At 39.6% G+C, this 21,070-nt stretch overlaps 1 protein-coding gene and 1 long non-coding RNA gene across 2 annotated transcripts in view; one reads left to right on the plus strand and one right to left on the minus strand.

Moving 5' to 3' along the window:
* Window positions 1-21,070, minus strand: part of BAIAP2L1 (BAR/IMD domain containing adaptor protein 2 like 1) — a 61,148-nt gene that overhangs the window by 18,736 nt on the left and 21,342 nt on the right. The window lies entirely within an intron of this gene.
* Window positions 1-21,070, plus strand: part of LOC149854971 (uncharacterized) — a 35,447-nt gene that overhangs the window by 6,695 nt on the left and 7,682 nt on the right. Inside the window, exons 3-7 of the long non-coding RNA XR_016438749.1 lie at window positions 1,398-1,679; window positions 3,316-3,420; window positions 5,278-5,361; window positions 6,523-6,580; window positions 10,170-10,222. This is a non-coding gene — a long non-coding RNA (uncharacterized LOC149854971). The remainder of the gene's footprint in view (window positions 1-1,397; window positions 1,680-3,315; window positions 3,421-5,277; window positions 5,362-6,522; window positions 6,581-10,169; window positions 10,223-21,070) is intronic.

Raw genomic sequence — 21,070 nt, forward strand, 5'->3', positions numbered from 1 at the left:
CTCATCATCCTTTTACACTCCCTTCCTCTGGTTTACCCTGCCACCACAATGTAAACGCTCCGTCAAACAACCCATTCACATGGTGCATCAAAAGTGGAAAACCTGACGTTCAGGGTTGTTATTCTTGTCTCAAACAGTGCTCACACTGACTGCAGCCCTCAAGGCTTCAGGGTCTGACTACTTGGTTAGAAACACGTTTTTTCACTCGTATTACAACCATGTTTACTGCCAAACCATGTCTCAAAAGTGAAAAGTACTTTAAAAACTGCATGTTATTTTTAAAAGTTTGGACTTGTTTAGTTTACAAATTTGTTTTCTTCATATTTGTGATCATTACAGACATGCCCCAGTATTTTTTTTAATGATTATTAGATATCAGTATCTAGTTCTTGAATAAGATTTTTTACCCTCCCAACTACAGAGAATCCCTATATTCTGCATATCAGAAATAAAGTCTGTTTTATGCTAGAAACTCCTTATTGCTCCCCATAATCGTAAGGCACTGTATGTACTGGCTCACCCATCTCATTTCCTCTCTGGTGTTTTGAGTCAACATTTTGAGAAGGAGCCCACAGTAAGTACATTGTGATCCAAGACATTTAAGTTATAGGACAAATTTTGTTCCTGAGTGTAAATCTGGAATGCTCCTCCTGACTACAGAATTTTGCCTCCTATTGTTAAATAGGGCCTTTAAATACCTCTAAAAGAATTTAATCCATGGTCACTTCATCATCAGATTAAAATAATGTAAGGGCCATATTCTGGCCTTCTGTTTTTGGGTAAAATTGTTCCAAAGCAAGGTGAGTTTAGCATGCATGAAATAGTTCTCACATTTAAGGAAAGAAATAAGCTTCAAGGTCATTCTCACGTCTACTGATCTCACTGACACTGCTGCAAGTCTGGTGTGACTCAAGAAAAGACAAAGTAGTCATTCTGGATTTACAGCAACCTTCAGATTTTGGTCAAATCATAAAACGCAAGAATCACAGAGTGTCTACGTGAATATATAAACACATATTTGTCTTGCAAGATGTGTGAACAGAGAAACATTCTGCCATGAATTAAAGCTTTTCAGGATCTGCTTTATGACCTACAGCATATTTATGACACGCAGTCACCAAATCTTACCCCATTATCACTTATTAATAAACACAACCTATATATTCATTAATCACTGGGTAATATAGCTTATGTAACACTAACATAAATATTAACTCCAGTTTGCATAAGATGGACCATAAATATGACTCATCCTACAGAATCACATTACGCAAAGAAATCAATACAAAGAATCATGATACACAAAGAAAATGTCACTAATGATCATGCTACTTTTGTCTATTATGCTGTATTTCTTTGAATGAAAAGGATTTTAATAATCTGGTAATGCATTCCAGGTATAAAATCTCAATGACTGGAAAATATTTGGAGGCTAAGTAACGTTTCTCTGCCAGTGATTTGCAGCTGGGGACCTCAATATCTGCTCTGGGGTGCTGCAACACAGGTGCTGCTGCCACAGGAGGAGCAGGTAGACAGAACTGACCCAGATGCAGTGTGTCCACGCCTGCTATATTAGCGCTCTGATAATCCTGAAGCAGACAGAGCTGGCTTCAGCTGCAGCCCTTCCTGGTCTGACCACCCTCCCCACATTCCTCCCAGAAATAGAGGTGCATGGGATAGTAAGTAATGTCATTTTTATAAAGTCTTCAGAGTAAGTGTACATTTACCTACATTTTAAAAGCAAGGCAGAGGAAAAAGATCAAATCTCCCCTTAAGAACTTGTGATCAACATACTCATTGTTATGGTTGGTTTACACACAACTACTGTACCAGCTAAATCAGTGTAATCTCTTAGTGTGAACACACACATTGATGTAAAACTGTTTGACATTTTAATTTGCACAATTCAGTTTAAAGACAAAAATAGAAAGATTAATCTTCAAAATTCCAACCTGAAACAAGTGTGTGTGTGTATATAGCAAACCTTAGCATACACTCTGAATAAGTAAAATGTCTATACTAGAATTATTAATAGTAATACAATTAAATATGTCACGTACTAAATAAAGATCACCTAACTATTGTTTCTATTATGGATGGATAATTTTTTAACAAATCAAGTCACTTCAGTAACATTTCCCCATACATAGGGAGGTACTTTAATTACTTCACTCAGAATCACCTTCTGTTGTCTCACATTTTGCATTTAGAACAGGTATAATAATCTAATATCTTGGGTCTGAAGCATTTACACAAATTCATTAGGAATGTGAAGGAGAGTCTTAATAGTCGATGCTACAGTTGGAAACAACATAGTTCCAGACTATTTTAGGTCCTATTTATACCAAAAATGTCTCCCTTGTACAAAGTTACTTTTTATTCAACATTATGATCGAAGAATGCTAAAAAGTAAAGTTCCTTGAAGGCATTAGTTCTCAACATGTAGATGCAGCAGGTAGCATTAAAGGAACTAAGCACAGTGCAACTACGTACATATTAAAAGAAGGCATTTTTAAAGCCTACAAAGTGTTAAGTTTGTCTCCCTTTTATAGGAAAGATTTATGGTATGAGGAAAGTTCAATGTACAACATTCTTTAAAGAATGCTAAAGAGGTTGAGTTTAACTTCGGGGAAGTTCAATATATATCAGTGAAATGGGAAGGGAAGATAAAGCAGCATGACAAACTGTTTCCAAAGGCTGTATTTGACTTCCAATACAACCAACCCAGACATGGCTTAAACTGTAAATAGTATTTGTGGAATTAACATCTAAGGTGCATATAGACACAGTCTGTCCTTCTCATTGCACAAATGCACTTAAAACAATAAGTAAAGGGTACTGTCTCTATGCCTCATTTTCAGAAACAGCATAGATATATGACTATTCAGTGCCATTTTACAAAGGTGACTACAGAAGGTAAAAAAAAAAAGTGTGAAATCAATAAGACACGAAGTGATGTAGGTTAGCAATACAATCGTAAAAACAACATTTGAATTCTGGTATGGATACTAGATCAACATTTAAAAAAGTATCAGTATCAGATGGATAATCCTACGCTTTGGATATTCAGACCCCCAACCAGAGCAAAGACGTTAAACTGGGAACAAAATGACTAAGGATTTCATACTGAAGTATTTTAAAAGGGGTATTATCATTAAAAATACAGGTTTTGTAAAAAGAAGCTTCTATAAAGACTAAGGCATCAGAAATATTACCATGACCTGAAAATCAGCCAGAAAACTTTCCAATGAAAACAGATTTTATAATGGCAAAAACCCAAACGGCCGTGAGCTATATATTACTGCTTTTTTATAGGTGTTGAAAACTTACAATGATATTGACTAGAAGCTGAACAGCCTGGTGTTGGTGGGCAAGCTACAAGAAATACAGAAGTTGTGCGCATGCTTAATATTGCATCTTGTAAGTAAGTTCCACTGAAGTTAATGGATCTACCTCACACTGGGCGCGTCTACACGGGACACGTACTGGACATTAACCTAATACCACTGTGCAGGAGCCTAGCAGTTAAAAACCATGCTAATAGCCTACTGCACAGTGTTGTGAGGCTAATGTGCAGTAAGCATCACAAAATAACCGTGCAGCAGCGCTACTGTGCAGTAACTCTAGTTACTGCGCATTTATTTAATACTTTATTAAGCAAGTAGTAAACTAAATGCACAGTATCTAGAGCATATGAATGAATGTGTAGACACGTCCACTGCAAACTTAAAGACATACATTTTAACAGGACTGGGGCTTTTCAGATTTTTAAAACTGCTTTCAGTTTCAGTATTTTAAAATTTGTGATATTTGCATTTCAAAACTATACACTTTGAAACTGGCAACTTTCTTTACACTCAAATACTGGCACACAGTAAAATATTTTCCAAGAATAGCAAAGGAAATAGCTTCTATTTTTCAGTTAAGAAGCAGACAGAAAAGTTTCTATTTATAAAGAGAAAAGGCAAGCAGGGAAGGCAGTTAAGACAAATACCACTGAAATTCTAAAAGTGCTTGAAAAAGTTGGATTTAAAAGAGTTTTTGGTGTCCAATAAATCTTAAAAAAGTAATTTTTCTTTCTATGAAGTAGTGATGCCAGGAAAGGAACTGGAAAATAAATCAGAAGCCAAAACCCCTAATCCTGAAACTGGATCAACCCATACAATCTCTTGTGTCCAGGGGGAGTTCTACTGAGGTGATGGGGTCCATGTTAGCAGACTGTTTTGCAGAATGAAGGCCATAGTTTACATTTATAACAACAGCATTTGACCAACAGACAAAAACCAACGTCCCTCCCCCAACAAGCCCCCCACAAAACCTTGGCTATTTAAAAATATATATCACATTCAGTCCTTACTATACAGCTTTATTAAGCAAATGATTAAAAGTTAAAAATGCAACTTGTCTCGCTGATACCAATGGGAGCATTTACACCAGTAATATTAAGTACATGCTTACATGGTTTGCTGGACTGGCGCTTGCATGTACAGACTAATACAAGGAGTTATGTCCACACCACACTTTCAGAAGTCAGCCTTTTCATAAATTCAGCATAATTGCTAATGGGAATAAATTAAATGAAATGGACACACACACACACACTCTTACTGCTCAAAGCATTCAATGCCAACAATTGCAAAAAAAAACTATGCTATCACAGCATAATTTTTTTAAAATTAGAAACCTAGTAAAAGTAGGAGTATAAAAAAAAGCTTGCTGCAACTGTTGGTTTAAATGAACAGATAGGCTTACAATTCTGATTGCATTCCTTAGCAGTGGAAATCTTTTTACTGAACTGTTCTAAAAGAAAAACTACTTCTCTATATACATACTCAAGTTATATGAACTGTTGTGTTTTAAAACAGGTATTGTCAAATTGATTTTTTAACTGTTTTCTTTTTTTACAAGTCTAAATTTATTCTTATCTCAGTTTCATAACCTTTCCAGCTATGTGCTTCTTCATTATGTAAAACTGTTTCCTAGTATGTCAACCCTTTTGGACCACGTTAAATGAAGTCTCATTGAATTTGATGCAGAAGTGAGACAGACCCTTCTCTGATGTAGGCGAGTAAAAAGCTCAAGCTTTCTACATCAGGTTTTTTCCCCTCAAAAAATGAATTCTAGTACAAAACTAAAGTAATCTATTCACTCTTGCATGAACTTTTCTATACCTAATTGACCAAATTCTTATTTAAAAAACAAAGACAAAAACCTAAGCAAACCAAAAACAAAAAGTCCAGTTTGTGTTTTTCTAATCACATAATTTCTCTGAATCAGTGTAACCAACATCTGTGTTGCTCTTCTGAAGAATCTTGTGGAACTTGCAAACCTTTAGGATACTGAAAGAGACCAGACAAAAAGGTAGGTCTGAACTACACAGTAAACTGAAGTAGCCTGCACTCAAGTTACTTCTCTCAAAGCACAGACAAAAGTGACAATTTTTGCCTGATCTGACCCCTGAAAGCACTCTACAGCTGTCATCAAACACAAGTGCACAGCTGCAGAGTGCTTTAAAAGGGCCTGATCCTGCGAAAATCAGAACCTTCACTACGTGAGGTTCGGAAGAAGGCACTCCAAAGTGGAGTGCCCTCAGCATCTTGTGTTACTGCCCTCAGTAACTTGTGTCTGCATGCACCAGGAGCAAGGCTGAGCTGCCCTGCTTCATGCACTGTTTTCAGAATGGGCTGTGGGGCAGGGGGGCAAGGGAACAGAGAGGGAGCTTGTTCTGGAAGTTGCCCGGGCAGCAGTGTTGGCAGGTGGGATGGGTAGATTGGAGGCTCCCCCCACCTCCTTGAGTTGGGGGGGTCTCTAATCCACCCAACCCACACTCCAACACAGCTGGGGAACCCAGAACGAGCTCCCTTCCCTGCCTTCTCCCCATCTTCCTATCCAGACAGCACCAGAGCTGCAAGTGGAGCTAGGGGAGAACCTCTGCAGAGATGCAGTCTTGCTCCCTAGACTGGCTCCAAATTGGAGCCAATCCTCCACCCTTCCAACCCAACAGCTAACATCTGTTGGTTCAGAGGGATCAGTTTAACTCCTGACTCTTTCTGCAGAGGATCATGAGTTAGACCAGGAAGCTGCATTTCTGTCTGCGCCTTCAATTTAGCTTAGATCCAGTAAGAGGTACCCACACTGCAAAATATGCTAGAGCTGTTTTTCCTCCCAGTGGCACTTCATTAACTAGTGTGGTTCTAGGACTTCTAGAAAGGAGCATGCTTTACGGTTCTGCAGGAACATCAGCTGCTTTATTAATTCTTTCCCAGTAAATTGTGGAAGATAGTCTACATCTAAAACACAGTGTGGTCATGTTAACATCAGACAAGTTGTGCTCGCTTGAGCATTAGCCTGTACCAGTCAACTTGAGCTGAAAGCACCACCACATTCACAGTAACACTGTGTGTGCATGAACAGGACTTGAGTTTGAGGCAGCATACAAGTTATAAATTGTCTTTTCAGTGAAAACAAGCCCTGAATGTTAAACATCTTGGGACAACTTTGTCTTGCCTTTCTATATCGCAGTATAACCTCAGATGTATCAAGGAGAGACGGGGAAAAAAAACTACAGACACCCTTCCAGGTAAAATGGTCCTGTGTTCCCCTCCACTTGCCCCTGCACTCCCTCCTTAGTTGGAAGGGCTTCAGTTCTGGTTCTGCGCTGGCTTGGGACAAGCAATACATGCTGGCTCTGGCTCCCCCCTAGTCATGCAGCAGTGGTCGTGGTGGCCGCAGCTCCTGCCCCAGCTCTGGCTCCAACCCAGGGAGCATGGCCAGGTGGGACTGAAGCCAGCTTGTGCTCTGTAATCTGGACTGGAGTGGAGTCAGAACCCCAAATGACAGTAAGGGGGGCGGTGGAGAAAGAGGAAGGATGGGATATAGCGGTGACAGGGAGGTGGTGGGGGACTGAAAGGGGGAGGCAGCAAGCATGGTGCTGACTCTGAGCTTCAGCGTCGGTCAGGGCCAGTTGGACCCACAACAGCTGCATCCCCCCCCACACACACACTTCCAAGACAAGGGTCCTTTTCCCCTCCCCTGTGTTGATCAGGGTAAAAAGCAGTCTTGGATTCAAGTAAATTTGATACTTCTTTAGTTCATGGGGAAGAAGTAACGATTGGGGAGGTCCTAGTGAAAGGATTCCATAAGCACATGAAAGACCACATGAATGTGACTACGTGACAATTATCACAAGAACTAAATTAGACCTTTTCTTAATTTTTTAATATTTGATTTTCCGAAGTTAGTATTCTATGAACATCAAAGATTGTATATTGTTCTGCTATTTTCATCTTATAAAAATGAGTCATAACTGCATTTAATATATCAACCAGACTATTTTACTTAAAGGTACAGATGAAAATTAACGCTGAAGACAAATAGTGAATGTACATTTTATGAATCAATCTGATTCATTTCATTATCACCAAGACAGGTGGGTTTAAATAAGGGCGATGAACATTCATGCCCCACATGCTTTCCATACAACAACATATGAACAGTTTACAACCTAGACACTGCCATACAACCATTTCCAAGAGAAGAAAAATACATAAAATATTTATAACAAAAAGTTTAGTAAATTTTCAAATTATTCAAGAAAGGACCATTTTTTTTAAAAAGGAATATGAAAAATATTGGTTAATGTAACACCTTTTTAAAAAAAGTAGATTTAAATGCCGTTTTTATCAGCGTTTTAGCTGTTTCTCTGAATTTTTTTCCACTTTGTTTTGATCTCCCAAATCTTATTCAGGCAAAATTCTCAACAGACTTCCCACTGAGCAAGGGCTGCAAAATCAGACCTATAGTAAGTTCCACAGTGTATATTAAAAAAAAGGATTAGAAGATTAGAATTTTCTTACCTAGTGTTATATCAAACATATGTAAATTAACATTAAAAATTTATCTCATTTCAAATAAGTGATAAATTAAAGGCTGCAGTAAATAATTTTATTTTGTAAAGAAAACACACACAAAGCGGGCACATTATAAATAATAAATGAAAAATGTCAAACTTGTTTTTCCACTTGTCACAACATTATTTATAACTTTAAAAGACTGCTACAGGCACATTTTTGGCCAAAATATAGGAAGACACTGCATATTAATATATATCAAATAAATGTATATAAAAGACTGACATTCAGTAAAGGCCCTGGAAATGTCACATGCAGTGGCTTTGCATGTTTGAGCACCAACCTAGGTAAACAAATAAGCACCTAGCAATCCTTATACAAATCAGGCACAAAAGAAAGTAAGTTACAACACAAGTCACAAGCCTGAGCATGCCTGGATGAAGCACTGTGGTTCTTCAGGCAGATTAGTAATGGAAGATCACACAAATGAGCTGCTTGTGTACAAGACCAGCACAAGCAACACAGAGACAGCAGGATATGAAGCTTAGTGCAAGTTATCAGCACTGAAGAAATTAAAAGGATAATAGGGAAGTGGTAGATATGAGTTATAAAATAGCTCTGTAATAGAGCAAATCTGGGTGCTCCAATTCAATTTTGACATTGGGGCTGTCTGTACAGCTTACCAGTTCCTCAATCTCAGCATTGCCAGAAACATCCAACTCCAAAATGTAAAGAATTAAAAAAAATCTCAAAATTAAAAACTTATTTTGCATTGACATCCACTTGATAATAGTTTTTTTGGGTCCAACTATATGCTTTTTCACCAAGGACTGTAGGCATTTTGTGTCTTGGAGCTGAGAATATTAAATCTTATTATTTTGTGCACATGCTTAATTGTCAGTTGCCTACCTTCTGTAACCTTATTTAGGTTTAGCATCACCTAGTTTCCACTCATCTGCAAGAGAAGCTTCAATAAAGTCACTCACTTATTTCTTTATGCATTAGCAGAATAATCCTGAGAAGGAAAAACGAAGACTGACAAATATTTGGCCAGCTATGCACTTACGTACAAATCTGTGGGAAGGCTTACGACTGGCAGGAATTAGTCAAGAGGGAATGGACCCCTGCCTGTGATTTTCAATATACCAAGCTCAACATTATATGACCATGAAATCCTGCGTTTAAGTTCTGCAGACAGAGCACTGGCCGCAATCAGGAGCATGTTCTACATACAGTAAAGAACATACAGCAGATACCAGAGAAATGGGATACTAAAACATACACTACAGCTATTCTCTTTATAGTCTGTCACACTATGAGATTACCCTTCCTTGGTGTTTTCACTACTGCCTTAAACCCTGGGCATATCATGAAAGTGCCAGGCTAGCACACACCCACCACAGATGTTTTTAGTATGCACTCTTTGCCCTGAAGGGATGTTGTCACAGCTATGATTACAGGTGCGAGATACTCTGCTTGGGACAGTCAGAGGGTGTGTTGCAGGCATGTGGACATGTTGGTATGGTTACTATAAAATGTAATGAATCAGAGAATAGAGTGCCAAGCAATATTACATATGCAATTTGCATATGCAGTTTGCATAATTGGTAAATTAACCACCCTGACAACAAATGCAGGAGAACACACAGAGAGGCTGACTTGATGGTTATAGCAAAATCTGTTTGTCTCTAGGGCCCAGACAGTTTGCTTCAGAATATAGGTAGTGCTAAAGAAGATGCTCAGATTTGGTTGCCTGAACTTGTCTTATTAAACTACTTACAAACTTTCTTCAGTTTATAACATACAGAATAATGAACATGGAAGAGCAAAAAAAGGTGTTACGTTTTCCTCCAGCCCCAGTATATTTCTAAATAAAACTCAGTTTGTTTCATCTTCAGAACTACTGATTAGAGTAAAAGAACCAGAAGGAAAAGGTACCATCTTTTAACAGCCTGAATTTCTACTAGTGTCTAAGGCAGGATTTAGAAAGGCCCTCTCAATAGCTATTTCAGAGTCAAGTGAGAGTTGACATAGTACAGTAACAGGTCAGTTCTGATAAGGGTTATTGAAATATTAGAAAAAGTAAAGCTCCACCTCCAAAGAGTTCAGAGGTAACCCGGGTTAATAAGATAGGGTATCTAAACAGTATGGACAATGCTACTTGTTCAAAAGAGATGGAATATACACCCATGCAGCCACTGACCAGAAATGTAACATTGGGACCAAGCAATAGGCTAATTAATTCTAAATTAATAATGAGGTCATTACTTCTGTATAATCTACCTTTAAATATTTTCCCTTTTTAATTTTTTTTTTCAGTTATTGATAGCAAAACTTTAGAACTTACAAATGGACAACTGAAATGGTGACTGGTAAGTAGATGACATGAACAAGCACATTATTAAAGTAACTACATAATTATTTACCACACCTTGGTTAAAAATGAAAACAGTCTCAGCTTTACTAGATAACATGCAAGTGTACACATGCAGCTGTTTTAACATTGAGTAAAAAAAAAAGCAGTTTAGAGCTTCCTGTTCAGCTTCTTTAAAAATCAAGTTTCAAAACATTTTATGTTGAAGAAGGTGTTCTTTAAGCCCCACTTTGCATTTCATTTTTGTGATAGCTTTCTGAATCTTTTTAAGTCAACATTAAACATTCTTCTTCCACTTCAATTCAAGGAAAAATCCAGTTTATATGTATTTTAATGTTTTGTAGGAACTGGCCCTACATAGTATCTGTCACTACAGTAGGAAAAGTATGATTTTCCAAAACTTCAACAGGATGGGGCACTAGAAAAATCCATCAGTTGGTTGCACGTGGACAGCAAGGCATATGGCAACAAGTCTATTCCAAAAAGGGGGACTTTTGTGAACTATACAAACAGGGGGACAATCCTGCATAGGGCAAGAGATGTGAGAGGATGACCTGGAACCTTTCTCTCTAGATTTAATGAGCTAATGAAGAAAAAGCTCTAGGTGTTAGCTTTCTAAGGCTGGTGAAATAGGATTCCAGTTGAAAGGGTCAATTTTTGCCCTGGTGCAAGCAGGCATGACTCCAGTAAAGTCAATGAAACAGCATTAGCTTAAACCAGGGCTGAGTTTAGCCCAGATCATGTAAGCAAGCTTTCCTTTTTCTGCTTAGGTTTCTCAGTAATGTGAACATGATATCCAAGTCATGTACTTGAGTTGGTGGAGAGGAAAATAGCACTCCCAGATCTTTAAGTTAAGGCTCAAATGGCTGTCTTGTTTATTAATCAGAAAACGTAAAAAAAAACAAAACAAAAGAGCAGTCTTCTGACTTGCATTTTTGCAATTTAGAAACCAATGTTTTGGGTAAACAGCTTAAGCTTTTGCCTTACATTAAGAGTTACAAGGTGGAACATTTTCAAGAAGAGCTAGAATACAGTGGAAAATTTAAGTAACTAACTAGCACAAGCTAGTTTTATTATTATTATTATTGTTCTGAAGTGGATCTGTGGGAGTTGCTTGTTACATTTGCAGGATTATATGCAATTGAAATGTGACTGCTCAAGAAGAGCAGTCACATTTGTTACAGGTGTTCGGACAGAAGAGAGTCCATTAGATTCTTAACATTTAGACATGAAAATGAAAAAGAAAAAGACATCCCTTTCAGAGTATTGTTTGCTTGTCTGACTAGTTCTATAGAGTACAATAAATTTGAATTTACAGTAACAGCAAATTAAGGCAATCCCAATTTGTTTTGAAAGACTAGAGAATCCATCATTAGCAACTGAAATTTCCCTATGATTCAGGCATCTTTAGCACAAGTGCTGTTTAACAGCACAGTCTACATACAAGGCCGAAAAGAAACAACAAATAGAGGAAATTTCATTTGGATTTCATAGAGAAGCGACTCTCACCAGCTATCCTACAATTTTAAAGAACTAAAAATTATCAGTAATTCTACTTCAAATACACATATTTTCAGCATTTCCAAAGCAGCAAACCAAAACAAATAATAGTTAAATTTAAAAACTCTCACTTGAATGGAATACGAGGAAGGAGCAGCAAAAATACAATTAAGAGCCAAAATTAATTTGTCTTTCAATCATCCCGTGGTGGCAAGGTCAGAAAATTTATGGCAAGAAATAAAGACATGCAATATGGGCAGCACAATCGTTAGGCCTGCTTAATTGTAGACATAAGTAATAAAAGTCAAGCACTAGACCAAGACTTTAATAATAAAATGAACCCTCTGATTTATAGTGATTTGGTCACTGAGAGGTTTTATGCCAAAACTGAAAAAAATAGTCATAGCTGATAAAGTACACATAAGTGGTATAAATGAGCTTGGCCGTCAAGAAGACATGGCTTACTATAACAGTTATAATATCACCCTAATGGCTCAGAAATAGGAATAGCTAGTTAAAGACATGAGTCCCAGTCCAGGACCCATGGAAACCAAAGGTACATAGATATTGGCTCCAATAACATTAAAGCTGGAATGTCTCAATTTGTAATGTGCTTATACTCAATAACCCTGTAAATAGGAAAGTGCCATTCTTCCCTTCTTACAGATGGGGTACAGGAAGTAGGTGGCACACTCAATAACAGACAAAATATATGGCAGAATAGGGCACTGAACCCAGATTTCTCAAGTCCTAGTCTAAAGCTCTAAGCCAGGGATTCTCAACCTTTTTAAACTTAAGGCATCCCCTGGATAGACTCAAGGCACTCCTTGGTGCCAGCTTGTAGGTTTTCACTCCTTTTCACTTCTTTTGCAAATAAGTCAGAAAGACCACAACTGTGGATTTCTAGTTGAAATCTCTGGGATTATCTTGCGAATGACTTCTGTAAACCCAACAGTGCTAACGCTGAGTGGCCTTCTGTAGCACTCTGAAAGGATCTCAAGGCACCCCAAGATGCCATGGCATGGTTGAGAATAACTAAACACTTGCATAGAAGCTTTCAGTAGGAAACTCTGGGAGAAGTCTGTTTGACTTTAGTATAATAAAAAAGTCCGGGGGGGGGAAGGGGGGATTTTCACTGCTGTTTGACAAAAAACAGAATAATTTTTTTTTGGTAAAAAGGTAATTGTTTTTTCCTTATTATGCTTGAACGTGTTTGGCTTGTAACAAAATATTTCTACCTACCATGTCTGAATTAAAAAAAAAAAAAATCCCGCCCCCCCACCCCCAACTCATGTTTCTAATTACAATGTTACTCATTTGTCTTTTTGTAACAATTTTACTTAATATTACACTTATTTTTATGATATAAAATATCTGATTACTGCAACAAGATGAGCACAAGATATTGTTGTTTCAGGAAATTGCTGTTTAAAAAAAGCACGAATTAATTGGTTTATTAGGGCAATCACAGATCTCAATAGTTACGCGAAAGCCACAATAAAGACGGTAAAAGTTAGATTAATCATCCATATAAGGATTTGAAAAATACCCTGTCACTAAAGCACATTATTAGTTAGCATTCTGAACACCCTTTTAAAATCTAGCTAGCAATTGGGGTCCATTCCTTTACAATTAAGCAGTTTTATCTAAACAGTGTAACAAAGGTTTGGTAATAAATGGTAATGGTAAAGCCTTTTGAAATCAAAACTTTTTTGGAATAAATGCAGGATCCAGCATGCATAAACTGGAGTGAACTTTGCTGTTCCTTTGGACAGGAGTGCATGCAACCTTTACATATCACCTCTTGCTGAGTGATGGCCCAGTACTTCCCCTAAAATAGTAGGACCAGTCTCTCCTACTGTTTGCAGACATACTAATGGAGAGATTCTGTTCTGCCGCTTGGCATGAAAAGAGGGTTCCTTCTACCCTCTCTCTACTTTGCAAACCAGCATGGCAAAGTAGGACTTGGTTTACAGCAACAGTTATGTGACTAAGTGCTACCGCCACTTCTGTAATACAAACTTAGTTCATCTATGAAAGTAAAAGCTTATAAGCAAAAGCATTACTTCTGATTTTCCAATTTCTTTAACTTTAGTTGCTAGGTGATAGTAATATGGTTTACAAGCATCTGTTTCTAGATAATTCTAAAAGTTCATAACTAAAATAAAGAGAAGCCCACAAACTTATGGGATATTTAAACCTAACTTCCAGAGTTAAATGAAGGAGGTAGAGTATCTTTCAGAATTTGGTGGTCATGAACTAACTACCAGAGCCATAAGAAAAAAAACGTTTAGTCACTTAATTGATAACAAAACTCCAACTGTCTTCAAATGTCCCTTAGTTAGATTTCTGATGTAGTGCACATTTCCCCATCATGACAGAATTCACCCTTATAACATTTACGATGCATTGCAAACAATCCTGAATGCATAATTATAAATATTACACACACACTTGACTCCTATTAACCATACTATTCACTACAAAAGCTTTAAACAAGCCTGCTTAATCAGTTAATATTAGCTGTGGTTGGCCAATTGTCCCAAGAAACATGATTTATTTTTGTCACTTTTCACTTTCTTCTAAAAATTACATTTCATTGATGGAGATGATAACTCATAAGGAACCTATGATTCTTTATTTAACTTCCTTCCCCCATCTTTCATGAATTAGCTGCTACTTCACTAGAAATAATCAACATAGGGTTATCAAGAAAAGGAAAACTCTGTCTTATAAATTTAAATTGATAAGAAAAAAATAGTATAATAGGGTAAGCTGCACGCATACTTTACCATAACCTCCAGATTGTTTTCCATGTAATGGGTCATCATATACAGTATTTATTTTGAGGCCCAGTTCCTTGGGGTGAAAATTGCTATTAATGTTATTGAGAAACGTTGCTTTACTTCCTAAAGGCAAAAGAAATAGCTACCAGTTTTCATACAGCTGTCTGAATTACATTTTTCACTGGGTAAAAGTCAGATTTCCTTCACAGGGAAATATGAAGAATGACAGCAGGTGTAAGTGTGTGGATGGGAAAGGGGAGGCAGGAGCTCCTTGCATCCCTTGGTCTGTGATGAGAAAATTTCAGGTTGCAAGAGAATACTATCAGTCTACTTTTATGAGCCCAATTTTGCTATCTGTATTCTGTTCTTCTCCATTTCAACCCATGTATCACTATGGGTCTTCCCAAGAAACAAGGAAGCAATTGCCTGACAGGGAAGTAATTACTGGGAGTGCTATTTTGCAGGATTCCAACAGGGCTGTGTGAATATGTAGGGTGGGGAGGAGGCTCTAACCAAAGTTTCATGCCTAGTGCACAACAGCCATCAGATCTCATAAGGCTTCAGAAATTTTTGTATTCCTTTTTGACTCAGCCTTTGATTTCTCCCACCTTCCTAAGTATATATGCTACAGGCCATTTTATATGTTGATAATAGATGGCTTTTAATAAATGAGGGCACTAAAGAGGGAAGAAGAAAAAAAACCTCTTAGGTTTTAAAAACTGAAGAGGTTTTTTAGAAAACCTCCTCCTTCCCATTTACCTACTAGTCTTATACCCAAGGTCATAAACAGAACTGAAGTAACACTGATCCAAATGGCCATTAGATCTAGCAACAGCCTCCTACAAGGTTACGTCTCCTCCTTTCCTATCCTAGCAAACAATTACCCTGGTTCTTACAAAGTCTGTATTTGAAACTTGTCTGCTATCAGCAACTAGTGGAGTTTCTATGCTGAGTGGGCTCCTCAAAGCTCTTTTTTCCCCCCACAATTTTCCTTTCCTTACAGTAATCATAACAGTATCTATAGGACAGAAATTGAATAAGTTAGAAGATAATTGAAGAATAATTACAAAATTCCTTAAAAAATATCACACACAATATTTTAAAGGGATTTTGTAATTATTCTTTCAATTATCTTCTAATCTTTTAAGTCACTATACAAATTATTGTAGCTGTCTTGAAAATAAAAGCCCAATCCTTATGATACTTGCTTTTATTCTCAGTATAGATATTCCATATCTTTCCATCATTTTTTATACAGAACTTCCATGGGGTCAATGGGACTTCTGTTCATGAAACAATGGCAGACTATGGCTAAAATGTAAACACCACCACTCTGAAGGATTACAAGTAGGATACTGAGACCAAGAACTATGGAATTAGATTCATTTGAATCACAAGTATAAAAAGCATACACTTTGGTGTCAGAATTCCAGATTCTTTACTGCTTTTGAAAGTTCTTTGTACAATTATATTCTGAAAGCAGTTTTATTTTATAGAAGACATGCAAAACATTTTCAGTGTTTTAGAAAGTATATGTTCCAACAATATCTGCTTATATTTACATTAACATTATCAGATATTATTATATAAAGCTATCTGCTCAAGTGATGCCTCACAGAAGCCAACCAATATTCCTTATCTTGGAAACATCACAAATGTTTACAGTACTAAAGTCTGAATCATAATACTGATGTTTATTTAAAAAAAACAACCCAAACACAAAATCCTAGCATACCAGTTCTATAAGAGATAACTTTATCTTATTAAATATGCCATCAAAGAAACAGCTGTAGTGTTTTGTAACATAATTAAAAATAAATAGAAGGGTACAGATTCATCACTGCCTGTTTAAAAACCAGGTTTTGAGTCCCTGTCTCTACCTTCTGTAATAGGTACTTGTAAAGCCAGAGTTTGAAGATTTAGAGCAATTTTGATTTTAGAACATCACTTTTTGAGATTGTTTTATTCCCTCATGAAAGTATAGTGCTTTTATAGATACAAGATTATACCCAGCAGTCCTTCCTCAAATTAAATCCACAAGAACTGCAGGGTGTGGTCCCAAATAATTACATTTAAGAGTCTGGCAATCATACCATAAAATGCAGTGAGCACTATATCACAGTTGTTACGCATTGCTTCTTTTGTGTTGAGATGAAGATGAACAAAAGACCATCCAGTTTACTTGAAAACTGCTGAAATTGAACCCAAAGTTTCAGTAGCTTCGGCTTATTTTTTCCCCTTCTGAAACTGAAACTTTCCATCTCGCCCTAAGGGGGAAAAAAAGTTGTTCTCTCTGACTTCTGGATATTTCATCTAACTTGTGTCTTTTCTTCTTCTTCATCTGTGCATTTTCCCCCTCTCCCATTTTCTTCCCTGACCCCCGTATACCTGACTATAGCCTTTTTAAGTCTCATTACATTTCTGGTTATAGCCTCTCCTACCATGTCCCGTCTACTGGATCATTCCAGGGAGACAAGTGTACCACTTCTTCAAATTCACACCTGTTTTCTTATTAAGGCAGGGAGATATTGGTTGATTCAATTTGTGATTCCATTCTTTTTTCCTACTGATAGAACACGTACTCCAGGTCACCCAGTAGGCTTGGGTTCAATGATAAAATGGTTCAACAGAGTGTTTTAATATCTATTTTTTTCACAAATTTTAAATAAAGTTACATTATAGTATGCCAATTTTCAAAACCTATTTTATAACTAAATTTGAAACATGATCTCAAGAGTCTTAACTGGCAGGACTTGAGTCTACCATTCTATTTTACTTCTACAGCATCTGATGGCCTACCAACCTTTCAAGTGTTAGTGATGCCATCATTGTTGTATAGCAAAAAGAAAACCTTGAATTCGGATGTTAGCAGGCAAGTTCAGCAGGAAGCACTTTTCTAAGGTTTTGTTTTAATACAAACAGTAATATTTACAGCAACAAGCACTATACATTCAGCTGGGGAGAAGCCTTGTAACAAAACTTTCTTGTGCCAGCAATACCCTGAGTGAAGGGAACTCATCTGGTTTGGCTACATTGGTAAGGAAGTCCTTACAGAATCTGTTTGCAATCCCAGATGGGGCTTCTTCTACTACAGCATGCGCAGCAGGAATCAGGAAAAATGGTGGAACAGGATCATGGATCTTTGGCTATGTGAATCCTCTGGTCCAGCACTCCTGCACTCAGGGCTGTCCCTGGGAGAGGGGTTGCAAATCAGGGCGACTGTTCCGGACCCCATGCTTTGGGGGGCCCTGCAGATCTGGGCAGAGCAGCAGTGGCGCGGAGCTGGGCGGAGCAGTGGCTCTGTGTCCAGCTGCTTGCCGCCGCCCCGTCGGGAGCAGCTTTTTCGGGTCCGCGGCCCGCGGGATTGTAGACATTCACTGTTAACTCCAGAAATGCAGGCACATTCCTGCAGTGGCTCAGGCCAGAAGCTGGGGGGCACTACAGCAGCCCTTGGAAGCTGTGCTGGGGAGCGGGGTGTGGGCAGCCCCAGAAGCAGCCTTAAGTGACCTGGCCAGGGAGTGGGTTTAATGCCACACTCCTTGTCTGGACCCAAGCTGGGGTTTGCCTTGCGCTCCCCCCTTGCTGCTGCAGTGGCAGGAGTGGGGGCATGGTCAGACACCGACTGCATGGCCCCCTGAGGCAGAGGGGGCTTATTCCTCCCTCTACCCCCAGGGGACTGCAGTGGGGTCTGCCAGACTCAACCGCTGATCACTCCCTGTGTGGGGCAAGCAGTGGGATAAGCCTCCTCCTGCCCCCTTCACCAGACACCGGAGGGGAGAAATAACATCCCTCCATGCCCCTTCACCTAAGAGGCCCTGCCAGCCAGCTTTTGGCCATGCCCCCACCCCTGCCACTGGAGTGGCAAGGGGGAGCGACCGTGACAGGGGCAGCAGCTCCTGTCATGGTGTCTAGGAGCACGAGCCTCTTCCTAGGGGGGAAGCAGGAAGGCAGGAGTGGATTAGTCAGAGCTGCCATGAACTGAACTGGATGAGGGGTAGCACTGAAGCTCGGAGGGGTGGCCATAGCTGCCCTAGTGAGGGTTGCTTCCCCATCACTGCTCCAGCAGCAGGGGTAGGGGTGTGGCCAGAGGCCAGTCGCAGGGCCCCTTAGGCGAGGGGGCAGAAAGGGGGGTTATTCTGCCTTCCCTCCAGTGTCTGGCAGAGGGGGCTTATTCTGCCACTCGCCCTGCGCAGGGAGCAATTGGTGGAGGCACTTGGGTCTGACAGACCCCACAATGGTCCCCGGGGGGCAGGGAGAGGAATAACACCCCTCCCTGGCCCCTCTGCCTTAGGGGTCCATGCTGGCCAGTGTCTGGCCATGCTCCTGCCCCTACCACTGCAGCAGTAAGGGGGGAGCCAGGTGGACTCCAGCTCAGGTCCAGACAAGGAGGAGGGCCCTTCCCTGGCCAGTTCACTACAGGCTACAGCTGGGGCTGGCCACACCCCTGCTGCTGCAGCAGTCAGTGGAGAAATGACTGGCAGGCCCATGCTGCTGGGACAGGGTAGGGAGGGTGGGAATAAACCTCTTCCCTGCTCCTTTCCAGGGCTGGGGTCTGGCCCAGTCCCCACCCCTGCCTGGCCCTGCTCTGGCTGGCGAGCAGAGGGATGGGGCCAGGCCTGCTGTGCTGGAGCAGAGAGCACAGCCCAGCCCAGAGAGCATGCTAGGGTGCTGAGGGACTCTGGTGTATATTAAACCTGGAAGGCGTCTGGGACAGAAGTTGCAAAAACCTGGTTGAGCTCCAACCGTTTTTATCTCAAATTGGTTTTGGCCACTTTGAAACTGGTTTATGTGCGCTGAACTTATGTTCTGTTGCAAACTGAAACCAGTTTCTGATCACTTAAACCAGTGTATGTGCAACTTTTGTCCCTAGCTGTGAAGAGGAGCTTCTGATATTCCACAGGTTGCAAGAAGGGGTGGGGAGGAACGGGTGATCTTACTTCCTTTTCTGTAATCCTTGTATTGCACACTCCGCACCCCCCACCACTTAGTAAATAAATGTTTACACATATGGTTGGCACTAGGTCTACAACTTCGTCTCTGAACAACTTGAGATCTTGAAAGTATATTATTGGGAGATGACAGATTTTAGAAATTTTGACCAAGATTTTAGGTGAATGGGGGCCAGATCCAAAAAGTTGGGTGCTTATAAAATAAGATTTAGGCACCTAAGTCTACCTAAATCCAGACTGGAGATCCAAAAAACTCCTATTCAGTGGCTGCTTATGCCCAGAAACACCTACACTGCCAAGATGCCTCTCTGTTTGGCTTGGAAGTTTCCCAGGGGCTGGCAGTTATGCTTCTGTGTATGTGCAGAAGTGCTTAGCCTGAGGTTAGGTGCCCGTCTCCTTCCTAAGCCCTAAATTAACTTAGGTGTAATTTCTGGATTTCAGGTGTCCCAGTCCTGTCTGCATGCACAGAGCCCACTAACCCACACTGACAAGATTGGGTTCCTCACAAATTTCACCCATAGCTGCTTCATTTCTAAGATGCAGTCCGTAGTGGTGGGAATGCTGTTTGCCTCTGATGTAACAGCTGACCGGTTAGAGTATTTGCTCAGAAGTGGAACACCTGGATTGCAGGCCCTCATCACCTGAGAAAGCTCAACCCACATCTACTTCTTGGGAGAGTGCCCTAACCACAAAGCCACAGAGTGGGTGGGGGGGAGGGGTCAATCCCCACCCTACCTGTTGAAACTGTGGGGCCGTATAGAAAGGAATGCATGATTCATGGATCCTACAGGAGAGTTCAGTAGAGAGTATGACTAGCATACTAGTGAAGGCACTCACATATGGAAAAGAGGCGTGCTGGGTTCCTAATATAAAAATAAAGCACTAAAATCAACTGAAATACATTGTGGGAAATTAGTACATAACCCTCAACCCCCTACCACCACACACACACACACACACACTCTGTATAGGATCATAGCTGATTAAAACTGACATGACCTCCTGTTGCTGGGGAAGGTAACAGAAGTGATCTGGTCAGGTTGCTGTCGGTCAAGAATAGAGCCCATTGGCAAATCTACAAGGAAACTCACTTAAGAAATACAGTTCTCTCTGTTACACTAAGGTGAGTCTGGCCCAAGAATAATACCAGTGAAGTCACAGAATGTACATAAGTGTTGCTGACTTAGCTCAGCAAGAGTATGAGTAAGAGTCACAGAGAGACTTAGCATTTAAACCAAGATAAAGCACAAGGACCTCTTACTTAGCTTTAGAAGTATATGCCTTTGCTTCTAATGGCTTGAGAGCTGCTTCACTGCCGTTTAGACAGCCTCTTTAAAAATGTGAGAACGGTTTTTCACAGGCTCCTAAAAATATGACAGTGTTTCTTCCAGTGTTCTCTGACCTTTTGTACTTCTACATGAAGTACTTTATCACAGACCAACCTGGAAGAAATCCAAGACTTTCTCAATGAAAAAATAAATTCTACAGCAGCAGCCTCAGCATAACGTGGATTGAAGTGTAGCATTAAAGCTTTGATCCTAATGAAGGCCAGAATGCACATTTAAAAAAAATCTATTTTCAGGACATTTCATAATTACTGGGTGGAAAGGA

The sequence above is a fragment of the Crocodylus siamensis genome, chromosome 12 (assembly GCF_052110815.1).
Source record: "Crocodylus siamensis isolate JL-2025a chromosome 12, ASM5211081v1, whole genome shotgun sequence".
In the NCBI taxonomy this organism is placed as follows: Eukaryota; Metazoa; Chordata; order Crocodylia; family Crocodylidae; genus Crocodylus; species Crocodylus siamensis.